This window comes from Equus przewalskii, chromosome 14 (assembly GCF_037783145.1).
Source record: "Equus przewalskii isolate Varuska chromosome 14, EquPr2, whole genome shotgun sequence".
NCBI classification, from domain to species: Eukaryota; Metazoa; Chordata; class Mammalia; order Perissodactyla; family Equidae; genus Equus; species Equus przewalskii.
This window is the reverse complement of record NC_091844.1, coordinates 31,320,028-31,345,938: the sequence shown is the minus strand read 5'-3', so window position 1 is coordinate 31,345,938 and position 25,911 is coordinate 31,320,028. Positions and strand designations below refer to the sequence as shown.

The 25,911-nt window shown below is 44.7% G+C and overlaps 1 protein-coding gene and 1 long non-coding RNA gene across 5 annotated transcripts in view; one reads left to right on the top strand and one right to left on the bottom strand.

Annotated features, from left to right (window-relative positions):
- Window positions 1-21,103, bottom strand: part of ADD2 (adducin 2) — a 103,201-nt gene extending 82,098 nt beyond the window's left edge. The window contains exons 1-2 of one of the 4 annotated variants that reach the window (XM_070573829.1): window positions 20,673-20,998; window positions 19,485-19,629 (exon numbers count right to left, since the gene is read on the bottom strand). The gene's annotated coding sequence lies outside the window, so the exon portion shown is untranslated. Of the gene's footprint in view, window positions 1-19,484; window positions 19,630-20,380; window positions 20,567-20,672 lie in introns of those variants that run through there. The other 3 variants (XM_070573831.1, XM_070573828.1, XM_070573832.1) reach the window with 3 other exon arrangements.
- The window catches only part of LOC139075730 (uncharacterized), a 31,275-nt gene continuing 7,563 nt past the window's right edge, over window positions 2,200-25,911 (top strand). The window contains exons 1-2 of the long non-coding RNA XR_011526470.1: window positions 2,200-2,444; window positions 22,299-22,505. This is a non-coding gene — a long non-coding RNA (uncharacterized lncRNA). The remainder of the gene's footprint in view (window positions 2,445-22,298; window positions 22,506-25,911) is intronic.

Genomic DNA, 25,911 nt, shown 5'->3' with positions numbered 1-25,911 from the left:
TCAGAAGCTACTGCAGATGTCCAGATGGGGGCGTTAGGACTTAGATTCAGGGCATGGGGGAGACGGAGATAAGTGCATGGGTTTAGGCATGTTTAGGAGATGAAAAATCAAACAGGACTTGGTAGTGACCTGGATGTGCCCTCTGGTTCTCTTCTTTCAGGCTTTGGATTCGTTAACGGAACGGAACCTAAGATTCCAGGTGAACTATTAAAGTGCCCCTACCCTACCCTTCCTATAGGTTTAGGGATTGTTTTGTTTTCTTTTGTTTTGTTTATTTCCACACCCATTTTCCAGACAGTGCCACAAAATACAGAACCAGAGACGGAGCAAGTTTACGCCGTGGGGAGGAGGCCTTACGAGTATGGAAATAGTACTTAGATGTAAAGGGGGCTGTTCTCCTCCTGAACACAGGCCACATCTCTGAGGTTAGCACAGCATTTCTAACATCCCAGCACAAGACAGACAAATGCCATGTGCTGGGGGCCAGATCCCCATCCCCAGGCAGACTGTCGCCTCAGAAGACATCCCCCCAGGGAGAGCAGCTATCTGTGCTGACTGGAGGATTGCCTGCCCCTCCCTCTTGAGAAAGCACAGCAGATGCTTTTTATATAATGTCTAATTACTCCAAGGAATGTCATCATTTTTATGATTAATCAGTTGCATACACTCAGGGACATACGTGAGGTGCACATCCAAAGATAATAGAAGACCCTGCAGAGAGGAGATAAATTGAGTCCAGCCCCTGTGGCCAATTGTTAGAGAGACAGATTAACTGTCCATATTACATAAATATCTCACCATGTAGATTATGGCCGAAACAAGGACTATTTTAACCTAAATTCACTGTGAAACAAATCTATTTTTAAATCCTACAGGTTATGTAAATAGTAGGGGAAAGTTGTAAATAATAAATATCTCCTTGACAGAACTCAAATAATAATGAGTTAGGGAGCCTGCAACTGTGATTATTACTCAGAAAACAGTACCCAATAAATAAAAAATAGCTTTTGGGCTTAAAAGGATTCTTCCAAGAAGGAATCAGATCAAGCAGGAGTATTCTGTGCTTTGTACGGCCCGGCTCAGATGTCAACCTCTTTGTGAAGTTTTCTCTGATCTCTCGGGCAGAAGTAATAGGCCTCTCCTCCACGCCTTACGGCCCTCAGCAGTGGGTAGCGGAATTATTTATCATGGTGAGTCTGTGTGATGATTCTCTTCAATTTCAGTACCTAGCATACTACGCAGCTTCCTTCTCATTCTGGAGCCTTAAAGGGGATGCCAATATGAAAAGCACTCATAGTAATTGAGCTGGCAGCTGCTAACACTTCTGGAACAGGCATGGGGCCAGGCACTAACCCCATGCAATCATTCCTTTAATCCTCATAATAACCCTAATGAAGTAGGTACCGTCAAGATGAGGAAACCAAGCAAAAGCAATGTGTCCAAGGTCACACTGCTAGTAAGTGGAAACAATTGGGATTCTAATTCAGCCAGTCTGACTCTGCCACCTCCCAGACTGGGGCAAAAAGGTAAATCACTGGCTTGGGTGTCAAAATACCTGGGGTCAATTCTTTACCTGGTAGTTTACAAACTGTGCTCTCCCATCATGCCGCATGCTCTCCCATCACGCCACAAGCTCTCCCATCATGCTACAAGCTCTCCCATCATGCCACGTGCTCCCCCATCATGCCACAAGCTCTCCCATCATGCCACATGCTCCCCCATCAAGCCACAAGCTCTCCCATCATGCCACAAGCTCTCCCACCATGCCATATGCTCCGCCATCATGCCACATGCTCTCCCATCATGCCACATCCTCTCCCATCATGCCACATGCTTTCCCATCATGCCACAGCACAGTCACTAGTGCAAGAGAAACTCATTCTGTCTTCTGCTACATTACCCTCTTCCTTATACCTTCTACATACATTTTGCGTTCCAGGGACAGTATCTTTTTATGGGTCAGTTGCTTGGAACCACTTACAATTTTCAGGCTGACCTTTCTGAAACATTACACAGTGATAAACAAATCATTTCCTTTGGACTCAGGGGGGGTTACAATTTGAAATTCAATTTTTTTGGACACTAGGTCAACTACCAAAATGGTACAAGAGCATTTGCTCCTTTCAGTTGCTCCCTTTGAATATGAGGCCATTGTGACCTGTGCTGTCTTAGAAATCTATTATGATGTAAAATTTTAATGGTTTTTTAAAAATCTTGACACGTTTTGCTGATGGGTGTTTTGACATCCCAGATTGGTTACCTCCACCCAGAATGAGGGAAAGAGCTTGTATTCAGAGCAGAGAATGGAGAATGACATCCTCTCCATGACTGTTTTCCCCCAAGACCTCCAGGCCCTCACTTGCGAAGAACATTCCTCTTCTCAGGTTTGAGGACCCGATTGCCTTATCATGGGGGTCCTTTCCGCCTCCTCCCCTGCTCCAGAGGTAAGATTAGAAATGTCACATATTCAAGCAGAGATAAAAAAGGAAACCTTTTCTGGAATCTGCCGTCTGTCTCTGTCTCTTTCTCTTTGACATTGCAGCTTCTGTTATGTTATGCTGCACTAACCAGCCTCTTCTCCCTTGGCCTGTGTGCTCTCCCTGACCACACAAAGTAAAAGAGGGAGAACCAAAAGGACAAGGAGACCTTTCTGGCCCCTTCTCCTACAAGAGGCTCCTCATTACAGGTCCTCCCTGGGAATGGAGGCATGCGCTTTGGCTCCCCTGGTGATTAGAATGTGTGACCACAGCGGGGATCATTGAAGACCTCTGCCATAATGAGGTTTCTTAAGCCACAAGGCAGCATCCATTGCCTCTGAGAAGGTAGAAGCCTTTGCCTTTTCTCTGCTTTGAATGTTGGCCAGAAGAAACGGCGATGCTTCCACAATGCATTCCAAGTGTATTACTTTACATATGGCAGCTGTCTATCTAAGGGATTTGGAATTGTAAAGAGGGAAGTTCCAAATTCCACTAGAACACATTAAAGAAAACGAAATTAGGAGTGCAAACACACAGAAGCCGTTAAATCGTTTAGAAGGCACTCAGTGTATCCTGGTGCCATATAAGTATGGGCACCCTTGAACTTCGAGAGTTGTACTGCGCTAAAATGTTTGGCAGGATTAAATTTGGAGGCTGATGCTAAAAACCTGGAATTCTATGGGAAGCACTCTCTTGTGAAGGACAATGGGGACAAATTTTAACAAGGGCGATCTCGCGGTCACTAATGCCATGGGAAATTATGTGCGTGGCAGTCACTGCCAGCTGCCTAGGCAATATTCATCCCTCCTTCCTTCCTAACAGAACTTCAGTTCTGTGCAGGGTACGATGCATCCAACAAAAAAACTGCATTTCTCAGTCTTCCCTGAGACTAGGAGCAATCATTTCATAGCATCCTAGTCAACAATGCGTAAGCATAAATCTGCTGGGAATTTCTGGGAAAGTCTAATTTCCTGATAGAAATGCTATCCCTTCTCCATCACCACTTCCTCCTCCTTCTTCCTATCTAGAAGGGAGCTGGGAGATTGGAAATGGAGTAGCTGGTTTGCAAACTGTCAGGAGAAAGAACACCACCTGCTAAGCATGGCAGAGCAGAGACAGAAGGAGCCTGGCACATTGGTGCCGTCACGAGCCACTGTGCCAGCCCCAGACTGCAACCTCTGAACTTTCTAGATGAGGGAAATAAACCCCTTGTTGGACCAAGCTACTGTGGTTGGGTTTCTGCTTCATGAAGCTGGAGGCAATGCTTAAGCAATGTAGAGTGTTACACAGACACAGGCCCTGGTTAAAGGACCACTCCCAACCTTTGATATCCTAGGAGCCAGTGATGCTTCAAGAGGAGGGTAGAGTACAGTATCTCCCAAATTCTTTTGACCATTGAAACTTTTATTTCATGTTACGTTTCTTGGGAATAGTGTCCACTGGATACACTTGGGAAGCAGTGCTCCACGTGCACTTCTCTCTCTTTCTCTCCTGGACCAAGGAAACAACATGCCTTTCTAGGACATACAAGTATAAATTCCTAGCAAAAGTTAAAACATAAAACCATTGTAACTTTGCACAGTGGATTGAATAGTGTCTCTCAAAAATTCATGTCCACCTGGAACCTGTGACTATGGCCTTATTTAGAAATAGAGTCTTTGCAGATATAATCAAGTTAAGATGAAGTCACAGTGGATTAGGGTGGGCCCTGAATCCAGTTGTGGGGGTCCTTATAAGGAGAGGGAGATTTGGACATACAGAAACACAGAGGACACACAGACACAGAGGAGGGGGCCGTGTGACAATGGAGGCAGAGATTGGAGTGATGCAGCTGCAAACAAGGAATGCCAAGAATTGCCAGAAACTGCCCAAGGTAGGAAGAGGCAAGGAAGGATTTTTCTCTAGAACCTTCAGAGGGAGCAGGGCCCTGCTGACACCTAGATTTCAGATGTCCGGCCTCCAGAACTATGAGAGAATAAATTTCTGTTGTTTTAAGCCATCAGTTTGTAGCACATTTTAAGGCAGCCCTAAAGAAACTAATATACTTTGTAATATTGTAACAAAGTTTAAATTGTTGTAATTTTTTTCCTGGGTCCAGGGATGAGAACTAAAGATCAACACGGAGGCCTGGCCATCTAGAGAGCCTACCTCAGCCCCACCCATCTCTTCCACCATCTTTTAGATTCTTGTAAGGAACTCATATTCCTCCTGTCTCTTTTCCTTGAAACTAAATGGCATCTTGAAAACTCTGACATTAAAAAAGGGAGAAGTTGACATTTAGAAACAAATGGCCTGAAGAGCAGCTTTCCAGGACCCCCGGATTTGCCAGGAATTACGAGCCTCGCCTTCAGTGCCTTGTTTTCTCTCTGCTTCATTTGTCTGCGCTCCATAACTCAGGGGTTGGACTGGAAGATCTCCACGGTGCCTTCCGCTTTGACATGCTGGAATTCCAGTGGGACTGTTCCACATATGCAACATCTGCCACATGTTACTCAGAAATGTAAAGCCAAGAAGACCCTTGCTAATGCTTAGCACTTCTCTGAGTTCATTTATGTATAAGAATTCACTTATATATAAGAATCCTACTTCTAGGATATTCCTTTGACCTGAACTAGAGAAAAGAATGCAGTGTTATGTTGGTTTAATGTTTGCCTTGGCATACTGAAAGTTCTAAAGGAGAGGACTGATTCTTAGGAGAAGGCTGTGATAGAAATCACTAGGACAATAATGATGTGTGTTTCTCTTTGCCACCCTTAAGAGAAACTCATGCTTATAAAACTAAGTGAATTATTCTTATTACTAAAGATGTCTTTATTTTATAAATAAGGTTACTAAAGATTTCCTTTAAAATAAACAGCATAGCAAAGCAGTCGCTTAACCCAACACAAGTTCCTCGCCTGTCTTCATATGAACTAGCTTCCATCTACTTGACCATGGAGCCTGCTTCTTCCTGAACCCCAGCCACTTCTCATCACGGTTTGTGAGTGTAATGACCAACACACAGCGCAAAACCCTTGAAATTGATGAATGTAAAGGAAGCTTAGGAAAGGAATACATCTTGAAGCATGAATGTCACTTTCTCAATATATCCTACAAGTTACAAAATATGCAGTGATGTAATGAGAAATAAAAGGATCTCTGCTTTTTGCAAGGACACACAAGACATAATGTCTTCATAAAGTGCATCACAATATTGTAATTGTCAGACATAAATAGCTTTAATGTTTTAAATGCATAAAGCCCTTGTCAAAGCTGGTTTGAGGAAGGCAATGAGACTACAAATTCCGTAACACACATACCCTTTGGATATTTGCCTGTGGACATTTGCAAGTAATTTGTGCTTTGCAAGGACACAGAAACCTTAAAACAAGATACTGTCTCCCTAATTCTCTAAGTATATTAACAGCACTACTGACTATTATATTTACAGCCAAGGAGAAAATTAACCAAAAGAATGAACTGGATTTTTTAAAAACATAAACTGCAAGTCTCTGTAGTGCTACCTAGCTGTAAGTTATAAGTTATAAAGATCGTTCATTTACTCAATTCACAAAGATTTATTTACTGCCTATTATGTGTCCACTTTTCTTACTCAAAAAATTGGGATTAATAATACCATCTGCCTTACAGGATTGTCATGATAATAAGACTTTAAATACATATAAATAAAAATGCATATCATTATCTTAGCTCAGGCCGCTATAGCAAAATACCATAGACTGGGTGGCTTATAAACAACAGAAATTTAGGTCCTAAAGTTCTGGAGGCTGGAAATCCAAGATCAAGGCACCAGCAGATTCAGCGTCTGGTGAGAGCCTGCTTTCTGGCTCATAGAAGGCCCTCGTCTCACTGTGTCCTCATATGGCGGAAGACGAAAGAGAGCTCTCTGAGGTCTTTTTCGTAAAGGTACCAGTCTCATTCTTGAGGGCTCCACTCTCACGACCTAATTACCTCCCAAAGGCCCCACCTCCAAATACCATCACAATGGGGCCTAAGTTTCAAGATATGAATTTGGGGGGAATTCAAACATTCAATCTATAGCCATCATTAACACAGCCTGACAGGAAGTACTCAGTAAACGTCAGCTACTACTATTATTATGGAGCCAAGTGGAAAGATTTGGGATATGTTTTAGAGGACTGATCCAATAAAATTTGCTGATGGATTGGATGGGAAACTGAAGGAAAGAGAGAAACCAAGGACACTTCCAAGATTTTTGGCATGAGCAACCAGGAGGATGATGTAATGCAGAGAAAAGTGGGTTAGAGGAAAGAAATCAAGAACTCTAATAGGGTCATGTCAGGTTTGGTCTGAGATGCCTGTCAGACATCCAGGTGGAAATGTCAAGGAGGCATTTGGGTAGATGAGTCTGCATCCTCACCACTCAACACTACTCAAAAAATCAAGACCAGCAGCATCAGCATCACCTGGGAGCTTGTTGGAAACGCAGAATCTTAGGCTCCACCCCAGACCAATGGAGTCAGAATCTGCATTTTAACAAGAACCCCACGTGATCGGCATGCGCGTTAAAGTTTGAGAAGCACTAAGCTATAGCTCCTGGGAGATATAAACTTTGGATCCTCAGCATACAAATGGAATCTAAAGATAAGGCCTGGAAGAGCTCCCTTAAGGAGACTACGTAAGAAAGACTGGGTGGCCCAGGGCAGGCCATGGGGTGCTCATCACTATTCTTGCGCTTTAGGGCCTAGCAAGGTGGGTAGGGGTGGGGAGGGAAGGAGATTTCAACAAAGGAAGTGCGAACTCGTCATTTTGGAGAGTGGAAAAGCAAACGCCTCAGGATTGCCAGTAGTGCAGGGTGCTTTCCTGAGATTTTTGGCCATGCATTTAAGAAACCCCGTTTTCCCATAACGTGCTTCATTCCTCCAAAAATGTCCTGTTCTGATGCATGACCCATAAATTATGAGAAAGTGCATCTTCCCCATCAATTCTCATTATTCTCGTAAGCAGTTTATTATGTTAAAGGTCACCATCAGCAGAGCAAGGCTAGACAAGGGAGTCATGGCAGAGCCACAGCAAGAGGGTGATATGAAAGGACAGAAGGCTTCATCCTCTCTCTTAGATTTATGGCTGGGGGATGACGCAGGAATTAATGACATGAAAACACAAGATGCCTCAGGAGAGGAAGTTCTTTCTTCTCTACTCACAATTCCCAAGAAGTGCTAGGAGATCCCTCAGGGGACTAGTACTTTGGTAAACAACACCAGATACTGTTAATTGCCTTTAATTGAGTTTTGAACAAGCCCAAAGTCAATAATGCCTCGTTGGTTACCTTTCTTCCTGCTTGGAAACCAATCTCATTGAACAATCACATAATTCTTTGCAGCATTCGCTAATGCAGCTACATAAGCCCTATTTCTGTGATCTCAAAATCAAAAATCTAAAGCCTGGCTCTCCCCTGAGCACACTGTTCTCTCACAGCACACATCCCACATCCTCAGGGCCTGGACGCAGTGTAGATAGCCACCTTGTGCCCTACAGCCACATCCATCTCTTTCCACTGCCTCAAAAACCCCATTGCCATGGGATTTCACTCCCTCCAACTAGACTTCTTGTCACCCTCCCTTCAGCTATCCTCTACCACTCTCCGGGTCACTCCCCTCCTTCACTGATGACTTCAGCTCCTGGCTGCCCATCTTCCTCTCCATCATTACCCTTATTCACTCCTGATGACTTCGACAGCAACATCCACATCCACGCAGTGATCTGCCCAACACCCAACCTCACGTTTCCTTGGCTTCTAATGCCAATCATCTCTCCTTCCACCTCAGCCTCAGCCACTCACTGCTGTGGTCGTATAGATATTGCTGTAACCAATAAGATCACCACTTCCAACTTCTGGATTTCACATCCTCCTCCTTGACCCAGCCCTTCCAGCTCACCTGCTCTGATATCCCCCCTCGAACAATTCAACATCTCCAAGACCTCTTACTCACTTTTTCACTCTCTACCCCCAAACTCCATCTTCACATCCCTCTTCAATATGGCTAAATTAACTGGTGGTCCACCAGGGTAACAAACACTTCTAACTCCTCTGTCCCTCTGTCCTCCGTCCTTCTCACCTCGAAGACGCCCACCTTTGGTTAAACACTACGTGAACTTGCTCCTGGCGTGCATCTGAACAAGTGACCCCTGCACACAACTGTGAGGACTGGACTAATTTCAAAACTCCCTCCACACCTTTCAAATGATTTCTTAACATTGCCAGGCAACCTGCCCTTCCTCGGTGTAGACTCTTCAAGGGGATCGTTTTCCACCTTATCGTCTCTCCCCAAATCTCGCACCTTCTTCACTCCCTCTCAGCCAATGATATTGTCTCAAATAGCATAACGAAACGCATGCAATCAGCCACCACTGCCTTATCCTCCAACCCAGGCCCACTTAACCCACCTGAGTGGGCTCAATGTCACCTCCCCAGAGAGGCCTTCCCTGACCACTCTGGCTTAAAGAGGCTTCTCCAATCACCCTCTCTTGTACCTGAATTTATCTTCTGCATAACAAGTATCATTGCCTGGCACTATTCATTTGTTTGTTCACATGTTTAGCATCTTTCTCTCCGTACTAGAGTGTGACCACCTGGTTCACATCAGCCTCTTAGCACCTGGAACAGTGGCTGCACACAAAGGGTGTTCAGTAAACACTTGTCAACTGACTGACTGATATTCATAGTCAAACCATACAAACTTACTGACCACTGTGATAAATCACTCATTGTTGCTAGTATACCTCAATCACATTAAATACACGTATTGTGTATTATGTAATTGTGGTAAATTACAGTAATTTATTGTGGTAAAATACATGTAACATAAAATTTACCATCTTAACCGTTTTTGAGTGTATAGTTCAGTGGCATTAAATACATTCATAATGTTGTGCAACCATCACCACCATCCATCTCCATAATTCTTTTCATCTTATAAAACTAAAACTCTATACCCATTAAACAATAAGCATCCATTCCCCCCACCCCAGGCCCTGGCAACCACCATTCTGCTTTCTGTCTCTATGATTTTGACTCCTCTAAGTACCTCACATAAGTGAAATCATACAGTATTTGTCTTTCCATGACTAGCTTATTTCATTTAGTGTATGTCCTCAAGGTCCATTCAGGTTGTAGTATACGTCAGAATTTCCTTCCTTTTTAAGGCTGAATATTATTCCATTGTATGTATATACCACATTTTCCTTATCCCTTCATCCATTGATAGCCACTTGAGTTGCTTCCCTGTTTTAGCTATCCTGAATAATGCTGCTAGGAACACGGGTGTACAAATATCTCTTTGAGCCCCTATGTCAAACAAATTCAAATACACATTTTCTTGAACATCTTTTATGTAACCCTCCCTTCCTCTCCCCCCAGAAATTAACAATAGGGGTTATGTTGGCCAAACTTACCTCTTTTAAAGAGATATTTACTGAACTAAACTTGGAGTAAGCAAATAAAAAATGGAATCAATATTACAGCTGTCTTCCTCCTTCCCTCCCTCCCTCCCTCCCTCTCCAAGGGAACAGCCCCTCATAATACCAACCATGAAATCCTCCAGAGAAGAGCTCCAGAAGCAGTCTGTGCGGGAGGAAAGGATCAGATACCCCAGCTCCTGACTTCACCCCCCTGCCATCACCTTCGTCTTAGGCAACTCTCCCCACATCCCCCCAGCCCGCTCCCACTCAGGCTTCTGCTCCTCCTTTGAGACAAAGGAAACATCCTTCCCCCATTTGCCTTAGAATGTTAGGGTCCGACTGACCTGTAAGGGACAAGAAACAACCAAAGAAGAGATACCGTGGCTTCCAAGCACAGGAAAAGATGCTCGGAGTCATTGCATTAGGGAAATGCAAATTAAAACCACAATGAGATACTACCCCATACCTATCATATGGCTACAATAAAAACAAACAAACAAACTAGCAATATCAAGTACAGAGCAACAAGAACTCTCATACATTGCCGGTGGGAATCCAAAATGGTCCTGTCATTCTGGAAACAGTTTGGCAGTTTCTCATAAATTCAGCATACAGTTACCACACCACACTGCAGTCCCACTCCTCCGTATTCACCCAAGAGAACTGAAATCTCGCATCCACAAAAACCTGTACGCCAATATATATAGTGGCTTTATTCATAATCATCAAAAACTGGAAAAACCCAAATGGCCATTAATGGGTGAATAGCTAAACAAACTGGTACAAGCCATCCAAAGGAATATTACCAGAATCAAAAGAAATGAACTACTAATATTTGTAACAACATGGATGAATCTCAAAACATTATGCAAAGTGAAAGTCAGATACAGGGCCAGCCCCAGCAGCCTGGTGGTCAAGTTGAGCACGCTCTGCTTTGGCAGCCCGGGTTCAGTTCCCAGGCATGGACCTACATCACTCGTCTATCAGTGGCCATGCTGTGATGGCAGCTCACATACAAAAAATAGAGGCAGATTGGCAACAGATGTTAGCTCAGGGTGAATCTTCCTCAGCAAAAAAAAAAAAAAAAAAAAAAAAGTCAGACACAAAAGGCCAAACTGTATGAACCCATTTATATGACATTCTGGTAAAGGCAAAACCAAAAACAGAAGGGTGGTTGCCAGGGGCTGTGGGCGGATGGAGGAGATCCACTAGAAAGGGGCATGCAGGAACTCTTTTCTATCTTGATTGCGGTGGTGATTACGTGACTGCATAGATTTTTCAAAATTCATGGAACTATACATTTAAGAAAGGTGAATTTTACTGTGTGTATATTATCTCAATAAACTTGACTTAAAAGTTAAAAAAACACTTTTACATAAATTAAAAAGTGACCTTCTAGATCCATACCAGAGTCTCCATGCAGAGGACCCAGGCTCCAGCTGTGGCCACCACATAGTTTTTATACAAGAAAAATAAAGTTAAAGTTAACTAAGCCTGTTTTTTTTTTAACGTTCTTTTGTTTTATACTGGGGGAGCACAATAATAAATAATACCAACAACATAAGCAGCATCCGAATAAATCATTTTTAAAGAACTGGTTTCAGATCCGACAGTAGCAGCATTCTAGCCTTGAAAGAACCCGCATATGATGCAGTCCCTTGCATGGTACTCCTGGGCTCATTTCAAGCTGCCATCTGGGAGCTGGGCAGTCATCCATCTCAGCCCCTCCTTGAACAGGGCACAAAGGACCTCACTCTAAATCCACAACCACCTGGGCCCTCCAATTGGCAGAATCAAAATGACTGACATCCTGAAAGGGAGAGCCCACCCTTGCTGTCTGGTCCAAGAGCCTCAGCTGCACCACCTTACAAGAGCAGCAGCGAAAACATCGCTAAACCGCATAATGATGTACCATGGGAATCACAGAGCGGGAATGGAGCACTTCTTTCTCAAAATCTAAGTTTGAAAGAATCTTTCAGCAGATTAAAGGTAATGGAGAACCTCAAATAGGAGAGACACCAAGATAGTCACAGATCAGCATGTGGACTTGCTCTGCAAATAGAAGCCCCGCTTTCTTGGCCCTGCTCCTCATTTCCCAGCAGACTTTTTCTTTCTAGGGCTGCATCCACCTGGCTGGCCATAAAATCCTGATGAACCCAATTCACAGCAATAAAAACAAGGCTCCTTTGCATAATTAAAGCTATAGATCTGCTTTATAACATTGTCAACTTAATTAAGTACTGTATTGCTTCCTGGGTGTCCCAGTTGCAGAATCTGTGGATACTTGTCCTGTTATTATAAATCAACTTAACAGATTTGTCCTTTAACAATATACTCTAGCTATTTTCATTTGGGGTTTGAAGTTGACTTAATGTTTAACATCATGGTTAAGATGAAAGGCTCAGATTTTAATAAAACAGCAAACAGTACAAAACAGTAGACATTTTTTAATTAGGGAAAAATTTGAAAATATACAAAATTAGAGAGCATACCCTGATGACCCTCAAAGCAAAAGATGCCTCAGCCTAGATTTCAGTCAGAGAATGCTGGAGCCAAGGAGGCAGAAGATGGGTCTGGCAGAGCCCTAGAGATGTCCCAGGCTCTGGGATGGCAGGTGTTACGGAGGGCAGGAAATAAAGAGACTGAACACGGGCACAAATTGCAGGTCTCTATATGAAGCAGTGGACCCTGCCCGCTCCCCCTCCTGTCCCCACGTACAATGGTCCACAGCCAGACACTCAGCTGTAATTACCTCTGTATCTGAAAATACTACGCATACACTGCTGTTTCTGAATTTATCAACTTGGACCCCTCGATGGGTCGTCAGAGAAACCACACATCTTGCAGGGGCAAACTAGAGCAGCTCTGATGGTACTAGTGCCCCCAGACAACAGAGTCCATTTGCACCTCACCCTGGGAGCATTTTCCACTTAGTGACCCAAGGGGTGAGACTTTGGAGCCCCTGAGAAGGATATGAAATCCTAGCATGTTACTTATTGTGTGGTGAACAACATCAACCCCGTCAGATAATGAACACTGTAAGAGTTTTCAGCTTTTAGAATTACCTTGTAGACAAATCACAGAAACCAACCATGGCTATGGAACAGGATGAATATTTCATCAACATTGATAATGCAAAAGTAATTGCACAGCTAGAGGGAAGGAGGAAGCAGGCAAGGAGAGGTGGTGGTAATAGCCTTATCTTACAGAGCAGAGAGTCACGTGACCCAATCAACAGTCCATGGACTAAGAAATCTGGTTTTAATAAATGCATTGTCTAGAGTGGCAGGGATGACCAGGAGAAAGGTGGTGAGAAGATGCAAGCATGGTGTAAATAAGCTACATCCTTGATTATCACGGCAGAAAGTCACTTGACAATGACTGAAGTTGATTAAATTCAGAAATAGCAGTGTATGCATATTATTTTGAGATACAGCGGTTACCACAGCAAAACGGAAAACACAGCTAAAAGTGGTTTGCCTGTGGATAAGGGATGGGGGTGGGCAGGGATTGTTGCTTTTTCTTAGAAGATCTTCAGTCCCATGTGATTTATTAACTATGCACATGCATTGCCTTAAAAACAATAAAAATTGGGGGGCAGAAGAAAGAAAAATACTGGTGTATTTTATGAAATAAAAGAAAAGAAGTCTCATGCACAATATGGTAGGAACAAGCTTGGAATGGGTTAAGCTGGATAGTGCATAACTATGGTAACAGATGTAGCTAATTTAGGACACAAATGAGGGTGTTGGAAGGATCTAAGAGAAATGTGGTGCTAAGAGGGAAGGAGAATAAATTCTAAATAAGGGAATGCTAAGATGATCAGTATGGATGCTCTGCCATCTGACACGAATAAAGGAGGAAAAAACTGAACCCACCCTCACTTTTCCAGTGTCTTTTCACCACAGATTTACACCAAAGTAAAAGCCAAGAGATTCTTATATGGGCTCCATGCAGAGTAAAGAAAGCGAGCATGATGAAATTCATACTCAATAAAATAAGATGGGCGGAAGATCACGTCGGTTGTGAAATGAATTCTGTCTTCATAAAGTCTCCATGCATTTCAAAGTGTGATAACTCTATTTGTTCTTCGAGAAAAACAATTTATAAATGACATTCAAATACACATGTATTGGCTTTCTCATCAATAAAATGATTTGCAATTGAGCATATGCGGTTAACTACCCCTTTCAAAATTCCACAGAAAATTACCAAAGGAATGTAAAAATAGGAACAAATCTGCATCACTTCTGGTTACCAGGAAGGCTGCCATCCACGCAGCAGAATATGTGAGGAATCGACGTCTTTGCAACATCCATTTTTCCCATCCAGGAACATGACATTTGATTTCTAGAATAAATAGTAGTTCATATTTTCTGTGAAAATGATCCATTTCATCAAGATTTTAGGATATGTTAGGATACAATAATGCGTAGTGTTCTTATGATTTCAAATCTCTTCTTCTCCCCTTTGTTTCATACATCATTTCTAGTATTGTGAAATTTTTTTCTTTTTTATCTTCATTAGGCTTGCTAGAAGTTTGTCTATTTGGTTGGCTTCCGCAAAGGTCCAGCTTGCCAGACAAAAAATGGTGGAAGGGCATCTAAAGTGGAGGACAGAGCCTGTGAAAGGTGTGGAAGCTGTGGGGGATGTGTGGCAGGGGGCACGTCCAGGAAGATGGTGGTTCAGCCCACCTAGGGGGTAGAGAGTGAAGGGAGAAGATGTCAACCAGCAGAGATAGGTAGGGCTTTGGGCTTTATCCTGAGGGTAGAGGAGTGACAAGATTTGATTTTTGCTTTGGGAAGATCTCTGTGGAGGGATGGAGGAAGGCTGGGCTCGATGCAGGGAAGAGAAGTGGGAGGCTGTGGAATAATCAAGAGTTCTAGCTAGGAGCAGTGTGGTTGTAGAAACAGAAACCTAAGCAAACTAGCCCAGGCAGGATGGAGGGCAACCTCATCAACATAGGGACCAAAGTCTACCTGGGCCTCATGGAAGCTACTAGAACTGGAATCACTGTGGCCATCTCAAGGAAGCCAAGTGGCTTCTTCTCTAAATTGGTGATGGGAGTAGGGGGATAGCCCATGGTTTCCTTCATGTCTGTTTTTGGTTGGTTCGTTGCTTTTTTCTCCTTTTTTTGGTCTCTTCACCCTGACCCCCTCCCCTGTTGGGCCTAATATGGCCACTAGCCCTAAGATTCCAAGTCCTCACAGGTCCATGCCTGGTCCAATCAACCATCTACATGTGTGTGGGGCTGGGGTGGAGGGTGCCAAATGGCCCTTAGAGCTACCGCTCATAAAAACCAGAGGGATTTGCTACTTGGCTTGGCAAGTTCTTTCCAGCCACCTGAAGGCTGGGTCCAGGGAAGACCATTCCGGATATCATATGGAGCACTGAAATTTGTTTTCAGGCAATCACATCCTAAACTCCCTGACCATCAGGTCCTGCCTGGGCTGTTGGTGGGGTGAGGTCCTCTGTCAGATCAAATACGTTAGGAATATTTACTGCTGGGACAAGTTGCATTTGTTTATCATGTACTTACGTATGTTTATTTTTAGCCATAACCGTTGGAGTGATCAGAACTGACCTGATTTGAAGCTGGCTGTGTTAAAGTCCCAGTTTACTGGGGGCTCCCTCAGCACATGGGGGCCTGGTCACTCAAAGTAGAAGGTCCTGACAGAGCTCCTAGAGCCCTTTGTCATATACCCCACCCTTCCCCGACCACACCACAGCCATGGGGGCCTGGTGCAATGAGCCCAAAGATTATTCTAGGATTCAGCTGGGAGAACATCCCTGACTTTTACCAGGGGGGCCCCTTGTTGAATCAGGGGCTGGCTGATGTTGGTTGGCACCACTGTACCATATCTTCTAGAAAATCCTTATAGAATCTGGGCCCATTGTTTGTCCTCTCCCTGTCCTCTAAAACTAAAACGGAGCTGTCTTCCTTTGCCTGGCACTGCCCTGGTTTTAGTACCAAAAGTCCCATCCCAGGAAACCCATCAGTCCTGGGCAACCAGGGCCCTAAGTAACACAGCATCAAATATAACTGTGTGCATGTATGACATGTACTATGTGTGTGTATACATATAAATGCATATGTCTCTGATATGTATATATCAAAAGGAAAGCTATCAAAAATATGATTACAGTGGGAGACTAACATATTTCCTGTAATCTTTGACAGATCACTTAGGTACAAAGAAAATTTAAAATTAGGTTTGGACAATATAATCCATAAACTTGCTTTAATCCATACAATTGAACATTGTCCTCCAGAGAGAATAGACCTTCTTTTCACCTCATTCAACAACATTGGCAAACCTTCTACACGCAGCTCATCTGGGAAGACAGGCCAGGATGAACCTTTGCTGGAAGCTTTCCATTCCGCAGGTGTTCTTTGTGTCTGGGGCATTTTGCTGTTGTTCTTGAGGACAGAGGCGGTTTTTGGTATTACTGCCTTAAAATTCTTTCAGGCTAAAACTATAGCAGTCCAGGTATATGGAGTCAGATACTGGCTGCAATCTGTCTTCTAGAGATTCAAAAATTCCAAGCCAAGACTCTTGGGTGTGTCCTTGTACACAGTCCAAAATGGCTAAACTATATAGAAATCCCTTTGGAAGGAAAAAAATTTCTCATGGACCCGGCATTGACCTAAGTCACTTTTATTAAAATCTAACTTAAATATGTACTCTCATAAAGATTGGTTCTAAACACCTATACTTTATAGCTATCATATAACTTAGATGTCAAAACGAATGTGCAAATAAATACAACTATCAAGCTTTATAATGTCAAATTAATAAAATTAATTCACTGCAACAGATATTGCTTGGCTGAAACTGAAACATCATTTTGGGTTTAGCAATAGAAAGACGTAGCTTCAGGTCCAGTTAGTCTGTGGCATCATTATCGGAATTTCGACTTCAACAATACTAAGGCAGACAATGCATCAAGCTTGTTGTGCAAAACAATGTTAATAACCTCAGAAACGCACTTGCTCCTTGAGGATAATAAGTTACCATAATCTAAAATTCAGCTATCAAACCATCTTGGAAAGCGTACATAAATGAGGGGCCATTTTATACTAATAAAAATAGTAATAATCACTAACATTTGTTGAACCTTACTATATGCTCCAAGTCTTTCCCATGTAATACCTCTAATCCTCACAGTATCATTGTGAACTCAGTACCACATGTTTATTCACATATTATCATAAGAAGAAACTAAAGAACAGAGAGGTTGAGTAACTTGTCCAAAGTCTCACAGCTAATAAGTAGAAAAATTACTACTTTCGGCAGTCTGGCCCCACTTAACCATTACAGCAAACTACCTGTCTCATTGTTTTGGACATAAGGTATTTATTGGGGGGTTGCAAAACCAGTCTTAAATGGAGATCTAATCCAATTATTGCTGAAACCAGCAGCAGTAACTTTTTCATTGCATTTTTACTACAACACCTGCTGCTACTAAATTGCTGTAACTTAGTCTGTAGAAGGTGAATTGACATGAGAGTTTCATTCGCTGCCAATATAGCAGTGGCCACCCCAGGAGCTGTTCTTTCGAGTTTGGCAAGCTGTGCCCTGTGTGGACTGCCCTTTCTCTCCACACACCTCTGTTAAACTCCCCTCCCTACCCATCATGCTATGAGGGGAGCCACCAGGGCTGCCCCTGCTCACATGGCAGGATACAGAGGCAAACACAGGCCCCAGCGCTGGTTTTTGGGTTGCCATCAAGATGATCCAGAACACATTTTTATTACTCATTATTAACGATTATCATTGAAATAAAACCAATAATCTTAGAGAAGACACAGATGCCTCAAAATACATATATCCCGAGAAGCCCAGGGGTCTGAGAGACCCACAGTGTGACATCATGAGCTCACGCTGAGGGACAGCATACGAAACAGCCGAATGAAATCCACCCTTGTGATTGACAAGGACACGATTGAGGACATCCTTCCAAACACTGCGTCATATTTGAAGAAAGTTCCTTTCTGTTCTTAGATCAAGAATGGTTGTACTTCTCTTAAGAAGTCTTATTACGTGTTTTCACATTCCGGACATGTGACCGTTCCTGCTTCATGCTTTTCCTGCACAGCTCTTATCACCATTTGTAATTAGACATTCATTTGAGAGCTTTCTTGATGAATACCAGTTTCCTGCATTTGTCCGTAAGTGCCGTGAGGGCAGAGACCACATCTGTCTGCTTCACCCCTTGTTCCCACCGCCTCTCACAGAGCCTGGCGCGTAGTGGGTCCTCATTGAACGGTTGTTGAGTGACCGAGTGAGTGAATGAGTCAACGAATAAATAAAACATATGAGCCATGGGTTGGTCAATTCTCCTTTTTGCATGAGCTGCTAGAAAGTTTAGACCTGGATTGTTTCCCCCTCATAGCAGGTGTAGAGGGTCTTATGCTCGTATTTGTGTATTAGCCTCATTCTTTTTTTTGAGGAAGATTAGCCCTGAGCTAACATCTGCTGCCAATCCTCCTTTTTTTGCTGAGGAAGACTGGCCCTGAGCCAACATCCGTGCCCATCTTCCTCCACTTTATATGTGGGACACCTACCACAGCATGGCTTGCCAAGTAATTGCCATGTCTGCACCTGGGATCCGAACCGGGGAACCCCGGGCCGCTGAAGCGGGATGTCTGCACTTAACCACTGTGCCACCGGGCCAGCCCCATAGCCTCATTCTTAATACCATTTTAGTCTCTACCCTTAGTTTCCTTTTTTCTTTCTCCTTTACTTCTAAGTTAGTCTACCTTGCTATATTTTATGAATCCCCGTAAACTGTCTTAGTTCCCTTGTGGAACAAGGTAGGTGATACATACATTTATTAAAGTCTTTTTTATATATATTTAAAATCTTGACACTAAACTCTCTGCCAACAAACACATTTGATCACCTGTAAACCCTTAAGAATAACTGAGATTTGCTAATTCTAGCACCAGACCAATATTTAAAGCAAATCCCACCCTAGCCTAGAAACCACCCCCGGTGTGTTGTTTTAGGCAGTGTGGTGTGTTTTGTATGTGACAAGTACATTTCTAACAGGGCTATGCAATCGGGCGGACAAGAGAGAACATAGGGCTTGCTACAAAAATGTTATGGATTGTGGATCAAAGAAACATTTATCTTTAGTGGTTCTCTAAAATGTATTGACATCAAAGTAATAATGAAAAGTTTGCTTTTACTGTGCCCTATTGGGGATGGGGGGATGGGGAGCAGAGGTGAGTAAGGGGGTCTGGGTGACATCCTGGTTCCTAGGCATTGAGAAATCTGATCACTTTCTAGAATGAAGGCAGAACATTATAAAGTAAAAATAGTAAATGGCCGAAACCCCTTTTTAAAATCTCTAACAGATACTATTCATATGCTACTGGGAGGAGTGACTTGCAAGTATGAAACTTCACAGTTATCTTCTCTGGTCTTACTCATTTACAGAACTTTCACTATTTTTCCCTTAAAATGAAACATCATTTTCAAATCCCATTATTGAGGACCCCCCTCACTGCGCCAATTAAACATCTCATGTACCCCACCTAGCCCCACGCACTAAATGTGGAAGAAGTGCAGTCCCCACCTCGGATCATCTGCTCCTGCCAGGATGCCAGACCAACGCCTCCTTTGGGGTTAGTCAGAAAGCACAAAACGTCCATTTAGGAAACTGAGATTTGATTTCTATTATCCATAAGGCTCGTTTGAGTCAGTTGAATCTTAGACGGCAACTGCAAGAGGGGTCAAGAGGGGGTGTAAAGAAACAGATGGAAAATAATCATGTGTCAGATAAATGACAATTTTTAAAAGAATTTGATAGCATGTGGGCTGGGACATTTTTTCCCTTCCCTTTCTCTCATTCGTTTTGGGTTTTTTTTTTTTTTTTTTTTTGGCAAGGGGGTGGAGATTAGAGAAGAAAAGGAAGGGGAGAAAAGGCAAGACAATAGGCTAGCCCCGAGCGCCTGATCAGCATCCTAAAGCAGTCTGCCCCTCCCACCCTGCCCCCCAACACCAGGTAGGCTGTGGTGGCGATTTCAAAACAAGCAGACGCTGGCCGCCGCCTCCCGGCCAGAGGGTGGCCTCCTCCCGAGCGAAGGAGGGGAGGGGAGACGGAGGAGAGAGAGGAGGGAAGATGGAAGCTAAGAGATGAACTGAGTGGCCAGACCTCCTCGGGGACAGTGGCCTTTTTTCCCTCCAAATTGGTGGAGCTGCATAAAGATCCAAACCCACCGGGGCGCGCTCACGTGCCAGCTCCCCTGCTCCAAATGCGGGCGGCAGCCGACGCCTCACCTGCTCGCCCCGCAGCTGCGGCGGAGCGCGGCGCCCCCGGCCATGGCGAGGCCGCGAGGAACGCGCCCAGCCCCGCCGAGCGCGCCCGCACGGCTCCCCGGAGGGCGGCGGCCGAGCGCGAAGGGAAGGGAGGCGCGGCCCCGCGAGGCGAGCCTTACCACCCGCCCGCCCGGACCGAGAAGAAAGCCCCACCTGTCAGGCGTTGCGCTCCGGGCGAGTGGGTCCCACTGTCCCCGGGCAGAGGCCAGCGCTCGGCTGCACCGCTTTCCTAAGAACCTCCAAGGGTTTCTCCATCAACAGAAACCTTTAGGCATAAACCCTCAGCCGCGGGGGAGGGCTGCATCGCAGACGCACTCACTAACAGATGCTCACCCATCTGGACCAAACAGCTCCCGCACGGTGGAAGGATGCTGTAGGGGTCTCAAATTCCGTTAAAATAAAAACCAAGGCAAGCCCACAGTGCCCATTCCCCAAACGGGCTTACCTCCTGCACGGCATCTTATCCATCTCTGGTCTTCCACTGTGGGCTGTTGGGTTTTTTTGTTTTGTGGTGGTGTTTTTTTCTTTTTTTGGATCTGCTTAATAAATGCACCCAGCTAATCTGCAGAGCAATGTTTCCTACCCATCCTAACAGCACCGCACTTGTCAGCGCTGCCTGGAATTCCACCAGCAATGCAGCTTCTCCGCGTCGGTGGTAATCCCAGACAACAGAGGCTGCGACTCCTTGACAAAAGGCTTTCGTTCCCGCTCGTGCCTTACAGCCCTGCCGTCAGAATTAAATCCATTTCCCGCAAGAGGCGGGGAGGAAATGAGAGCTCTCTCGGCGGTGCGCGCTGACAAAAGGACGCTTGGCAGTGCCCACAGCGCCCCCTCGAGCGGGCCGCTGCCGGCCGCCGGGGGCCGCGCTGCTGCAGTGCCCCGCCCGCGCTGCCCGCCGCCCGCGCTGCCGCAGTCCCGCCGCCCAGGCCCTCGGCCCACGGCCACGCCACCACCACCGACTGCCCCCGAGAGCCAAAAGCCAATATGAGGATTCTGGTACTAGGAAGAAAATCTGAAACGTGAGCTCCATTAGGGGATGCACCCTCCCTGGGATTAAAAAAAAAAAAAAAAGTCCTACACTTGGAATATTTTTTGTCTGGGAGGGACATGTTGCCTTTAAAAGATTCGCTCTATCAGTATTTTAATAGCAATCGTTTGACCATTTGAATTCCAGCCAAAATTTTCCCTATCCTAATTCTGACTCCATTTTCAATAGGGCAAAATTTTTGTTGTTGCCACACCCTCTGGGGCCCTGCGCCCAGCTCCCTCCAATTCTCACTACTTCCTGCTCTCACCGTCTCCCCTCCCCAGGCTCCCACCCCAGCGGGAACAGGTGTTTAGTGAACGGGGAACTGAATGGAGAAGCAGAATGCTCAGTTACAGTCTCAGACCTGCCATTAACTATCTGTGTGACTCTGATGAAGTCACTTAACCTTTCTGGGCCTTATCTTAACTCTGTAAAATTGTGGTTCACCTAAAGAACATCCCACTTCTACTTTCTGACAGTGTTTCTCAATACACGGCCCTCAGAGAGTAGGGATATCAAGTGGTAGCTTGAGACTTTCCAGCCCCATAATCCCCACCAGCTCCTCAAAGCTCCTTTAAATCAACATTCACTCTGTTTCTTAAAATGTTGATTGCAGGACAAGTACAGCTTCCATAGAAGCCCCTGGTCACTACCCCCAACCAGATCATGGCCCCTCTGCTCCTTCTAGGTTCTAGGGCACCACCGGCCTTAGACGCCCCAATAGAAATCACCAGACCCACCACAGTGCTGCTGCAGAAATCAGACTCTCTGGAAGTGGCCTAGGATCCGTATTTTTAACACACATGCCCAGGGATTCCTTTGCACACTAACATTTAAGAAATGCCACTTGATGCAGGCTACTCCTGTGTGGAAAAAAAGAAAATGCCCACCACCGCAACCGCAGAACAGCTGGCGGGCATTCAATCTCAGACACCAGAGGAAAGTTTGTCCTTCTGCCCTAGCTCCTCCAACCCCTCCATCCCCCAGTCTCGACACCCTCCTTCCCCACTCAGAGCTTCTCATTCCTTCCCATTTCATCTTCAGAATCCCTGAGTCCTCAAGCCTCTCCCCATTCTCCTGTCAAATCTGCTGGAACCACAAGCATCTCAGCCACCAGGACCAGAAGTCCGTCTGGCCAGAACGAGGAAGTGCTGTGTTGGTTGAGACACTCCAGGTGGCCATGCTCTGTTGGTGCCCAGTGTCAACATCTAGGAAGTCAGGAACGCCTTCTCCAGAGCCCTGAAATCACAGGTATGGTGGGCCCTTTTCTGAACTAGAACCCCAAAAGGGAATCAAGAATTTTTGTTTAGTCCAGAAATAGCACGTTTCATAAATCCCGGGACTTGGTCATCTCTAGGATCACTCAAAAATTTCTCTTCCCGGTGTATTATTTAGTTTTCTCAAACTAATAATAGAAAATTCTTATTGGCTCCTGCCACTGTTCTGAGGGCTTTACATGTATTTTTATTCATTTAATCCTCACAAGAACTCTATGAAGGTGATACTATTACTATCCCATTTTACAGATGCAGTGACTGAGGCACAGAGAGGTTATGACACTTGCCCAAGGTCCCTCAGCTAGTGGGTGGCCAAGCCAGGATTCAAACTCAAGCGTTATGGCTCCAGAGCTTGTGAGCCCTAACCACTAGCCTGTACATGGCCTCTCAGAGGGGGCAAAAAATTGACTTTAAAAAGAACTAGTACAAGACTGATAGAGTTGATAAGACTGATATATTCTCTTTTTCCCAAAAAACCGATTCTGCTCTTCTAGCCATCACAGACTCTAAAAAAAAAAAATGTCCCTCCAGCTTCTCCCAGATGTCATCTAAATATAACATCTGACTATGAGGCACGCCGGGAAGAGTGGCGCCATCCTGTGGCTTTAGGAATTGTTCAATGTCAGAAAGGAAACAAGACCTCATTATATTAATTTCCATATTATAGCTTATATGGAATATAGTTGAAGTTCCTGAAGTTCTCACTTACTCAATTCCAAATTCACTTTGAAATCCAACAAAAGGAACTATAACTAGGTAGCTCCACAGGCTGTCATGAGACGATCACTGGAATTCAGAGTTCCCACTGCAGAAAGCCCAAGACGCCTGACCCTTAAGTAGGGACAGGAAAGCATAGGAGACTCCACATTGTACCCAGAAAGATCACCTTTGGCTAGCCCTCAATGGCCAGAGGGTTTAAAATTAGATTTTCTGACTTATCTGCAGTAAAATTATTTCTAATCTCCAAGTCTCTTGACAAAAATGTTTTTGGCCAGCAATAACTTGTAAAGAGATCAGATGGCAGTGTAACAGACATCCACAGTGTCCCCACCTCCTGTTACTCATGCCCTTGTGTAGCCACCTTCCCTTAGGTGCTGGCAGGACCCATGACTTGCTCCTAACCAATAGAATACAGCAAAGGGGATGGGATGTCACTTCTGGAATTACGATACATAAGATTCTTCATCTAGCTAGCTGATTCTCTTGATTGCCTTCTTGGCTTGCATGCTTTGACTAAGCAAACAGCCATGTTGGGAAGATCTATGTGGCAAAGAACTGAGGGCTACATTTGGCCAACAGGCAGGTAGAAACTGAACCCATCAGTCCAAAAGTCCTAGAGGAAAAGAATTCTGCTAAGAACCACGTAAGCCTGGAAGCAGATCCTTCCCCAGCCAGGCCGTCGGCTGAGACCTCAGCCCAGAATGACACCTTGATTTCTGCCTTGAGAGAGACATTGAAGCAGAGGACCCAGCTAAGCCATGCCCAGGTGTAACTCTTGACCCACAGAAACTGTGAGATAATAAACATGTTATTTTAGGTTGTTAAGGTTGTGGTAATTTGATACACAGCAATAGATAACTAATACGGTGCCTTAGCACTCTCCAGGTCCAGGCAATCTTATCAACCACTTTCCCCAGGGCATGCCAGAGGAGCTGGAGGAATCGGCACCCTAGGAGATCAGCTCTCAACCAACGACTATCAGGAGTTAGTGGATAAACAGCCTGGCTCCCTCATGCCAGGCGTGTTGGGGGGACACCTCTGAGGCATGTTGCACATAGTCTCCCAGAATGCCTCAGCAGGACTGAGCCCTGGCTGCCCGCAGCAGTAACCTGTCAGCCATGCATCTTGTAGAGGCTGGCTTTTCTTCCCTATATTACTTTCCTGCTCCCCATTGGTGTTTCCTGGGCTCGCCTTCCAAATAAACTACAAATCATGGCGTACTTTTAAGGGAATCAAGTTTAAGACAGGAGGGGAGAAAGACAGCACTTTCAAAGCGAGACCAATGATAAATTCTAAGACTAGATCTCCTGAAGACATCACTCTCTCAACAAGTAAAAGTTCAGCCAAACCCATGGCTGAAGCCTGCTGTGGAAAGAGAGTCCAGGGCCTGGGGCTCTAGCCTTGGTCCCCGTGACTGTGTGGCCTCAGGAAAGACTCTGACCCTGAGGTCTCACTTCCCAGCTGTAAAGTGAGGGTAACAGTGCTTACTCTCTGATATGGGTTGAATTATGTGCCCCCTAAATTTCCATGTTGAAGTCCTAACCCCCCAGTACCTCAGAATGTGACTGTATTTGAACATAGGGTCTTCAAGAGATACTTAATGAAGTACATGAGATAATTAAGAGGAAAAAATTAGGTCATGTGGGTGGGCCCTAATCCAATAGGGCCTTATAAGAGGAGGAACTGTGGACACAGACGAGCACAGAAGGAAGACCAGGTGAAGACACAGGAAGGAGAGAGCCTCAGAAGAAACCAACCCCGCTGACACCTTCATCTCTTGATCTCAGATAAGTTTCTGCTCTTCAAGCCACCAGTCTGCAGTACTCTGTCATGGGAGCCCCAGAAAACTAATGCCGTCTGCTACCACCCAGCGTTGTCATGCAGACAAAAGGGGAGACCAGGTAGAAGTGCTTACAGTCTTATTATTACTGATCAAAATGAGATAACCTGCGCCTTTAATCCCAGCCACATGAGAGGAACCACGCAGGGCAGCAAGGCACCACACACAGTCGTTGGAGAGGCCCAAGACTCCAGGGGAAAGGCAATCCTTGTTATAAACTGGCAGAGCTTGGCTCAGTTGTGTTCTAGTGTTTCACAGAAGGTAAAACTTGCAAGTGGCGAAATTGAATATTTAGCAGAGGAGAATTCTAAGCCAACTGTTGAAGGTGCAACTTGGGTCCTCCTTACCACTTACAGTAAAATGCAAAAGGAGAGAGATCAATTAAAGACGACTTGTTAAACAAAAAGGAACCAGAACTTGGAGATTTGGAAAATTCTCAGCCTATCGATATTGCAAACAGTGAGACAGCTTGTTCTGAAGAGAGCAGTAAGCGTGTAGCTGAACAACCATTTGATAAAGAGATCGTGGGTGCAACCCATGGACTTAATCAGCATCTCAGCAGAGGCCAGGAATAGAGACGAGATTATACCAGCAAAGACACTGCCAGATTGAACTAAAGGGGACAGAGAACGCAGGACAGAATGAAGGCAGGCTGTTGGACTTCTTGGATTCTACGAGACCATAGAGCTATTCAGTTGCAACGTGCACTATTCTTCAAGGAAAAAGAAGAATGACCCCAAAAGTGATTCAGAGATCATCGGGACTGCCACTCAGACCACAGGCCCAGGCGGCAAGTCTGTTTCCTCCTAGTTTCAGAGGG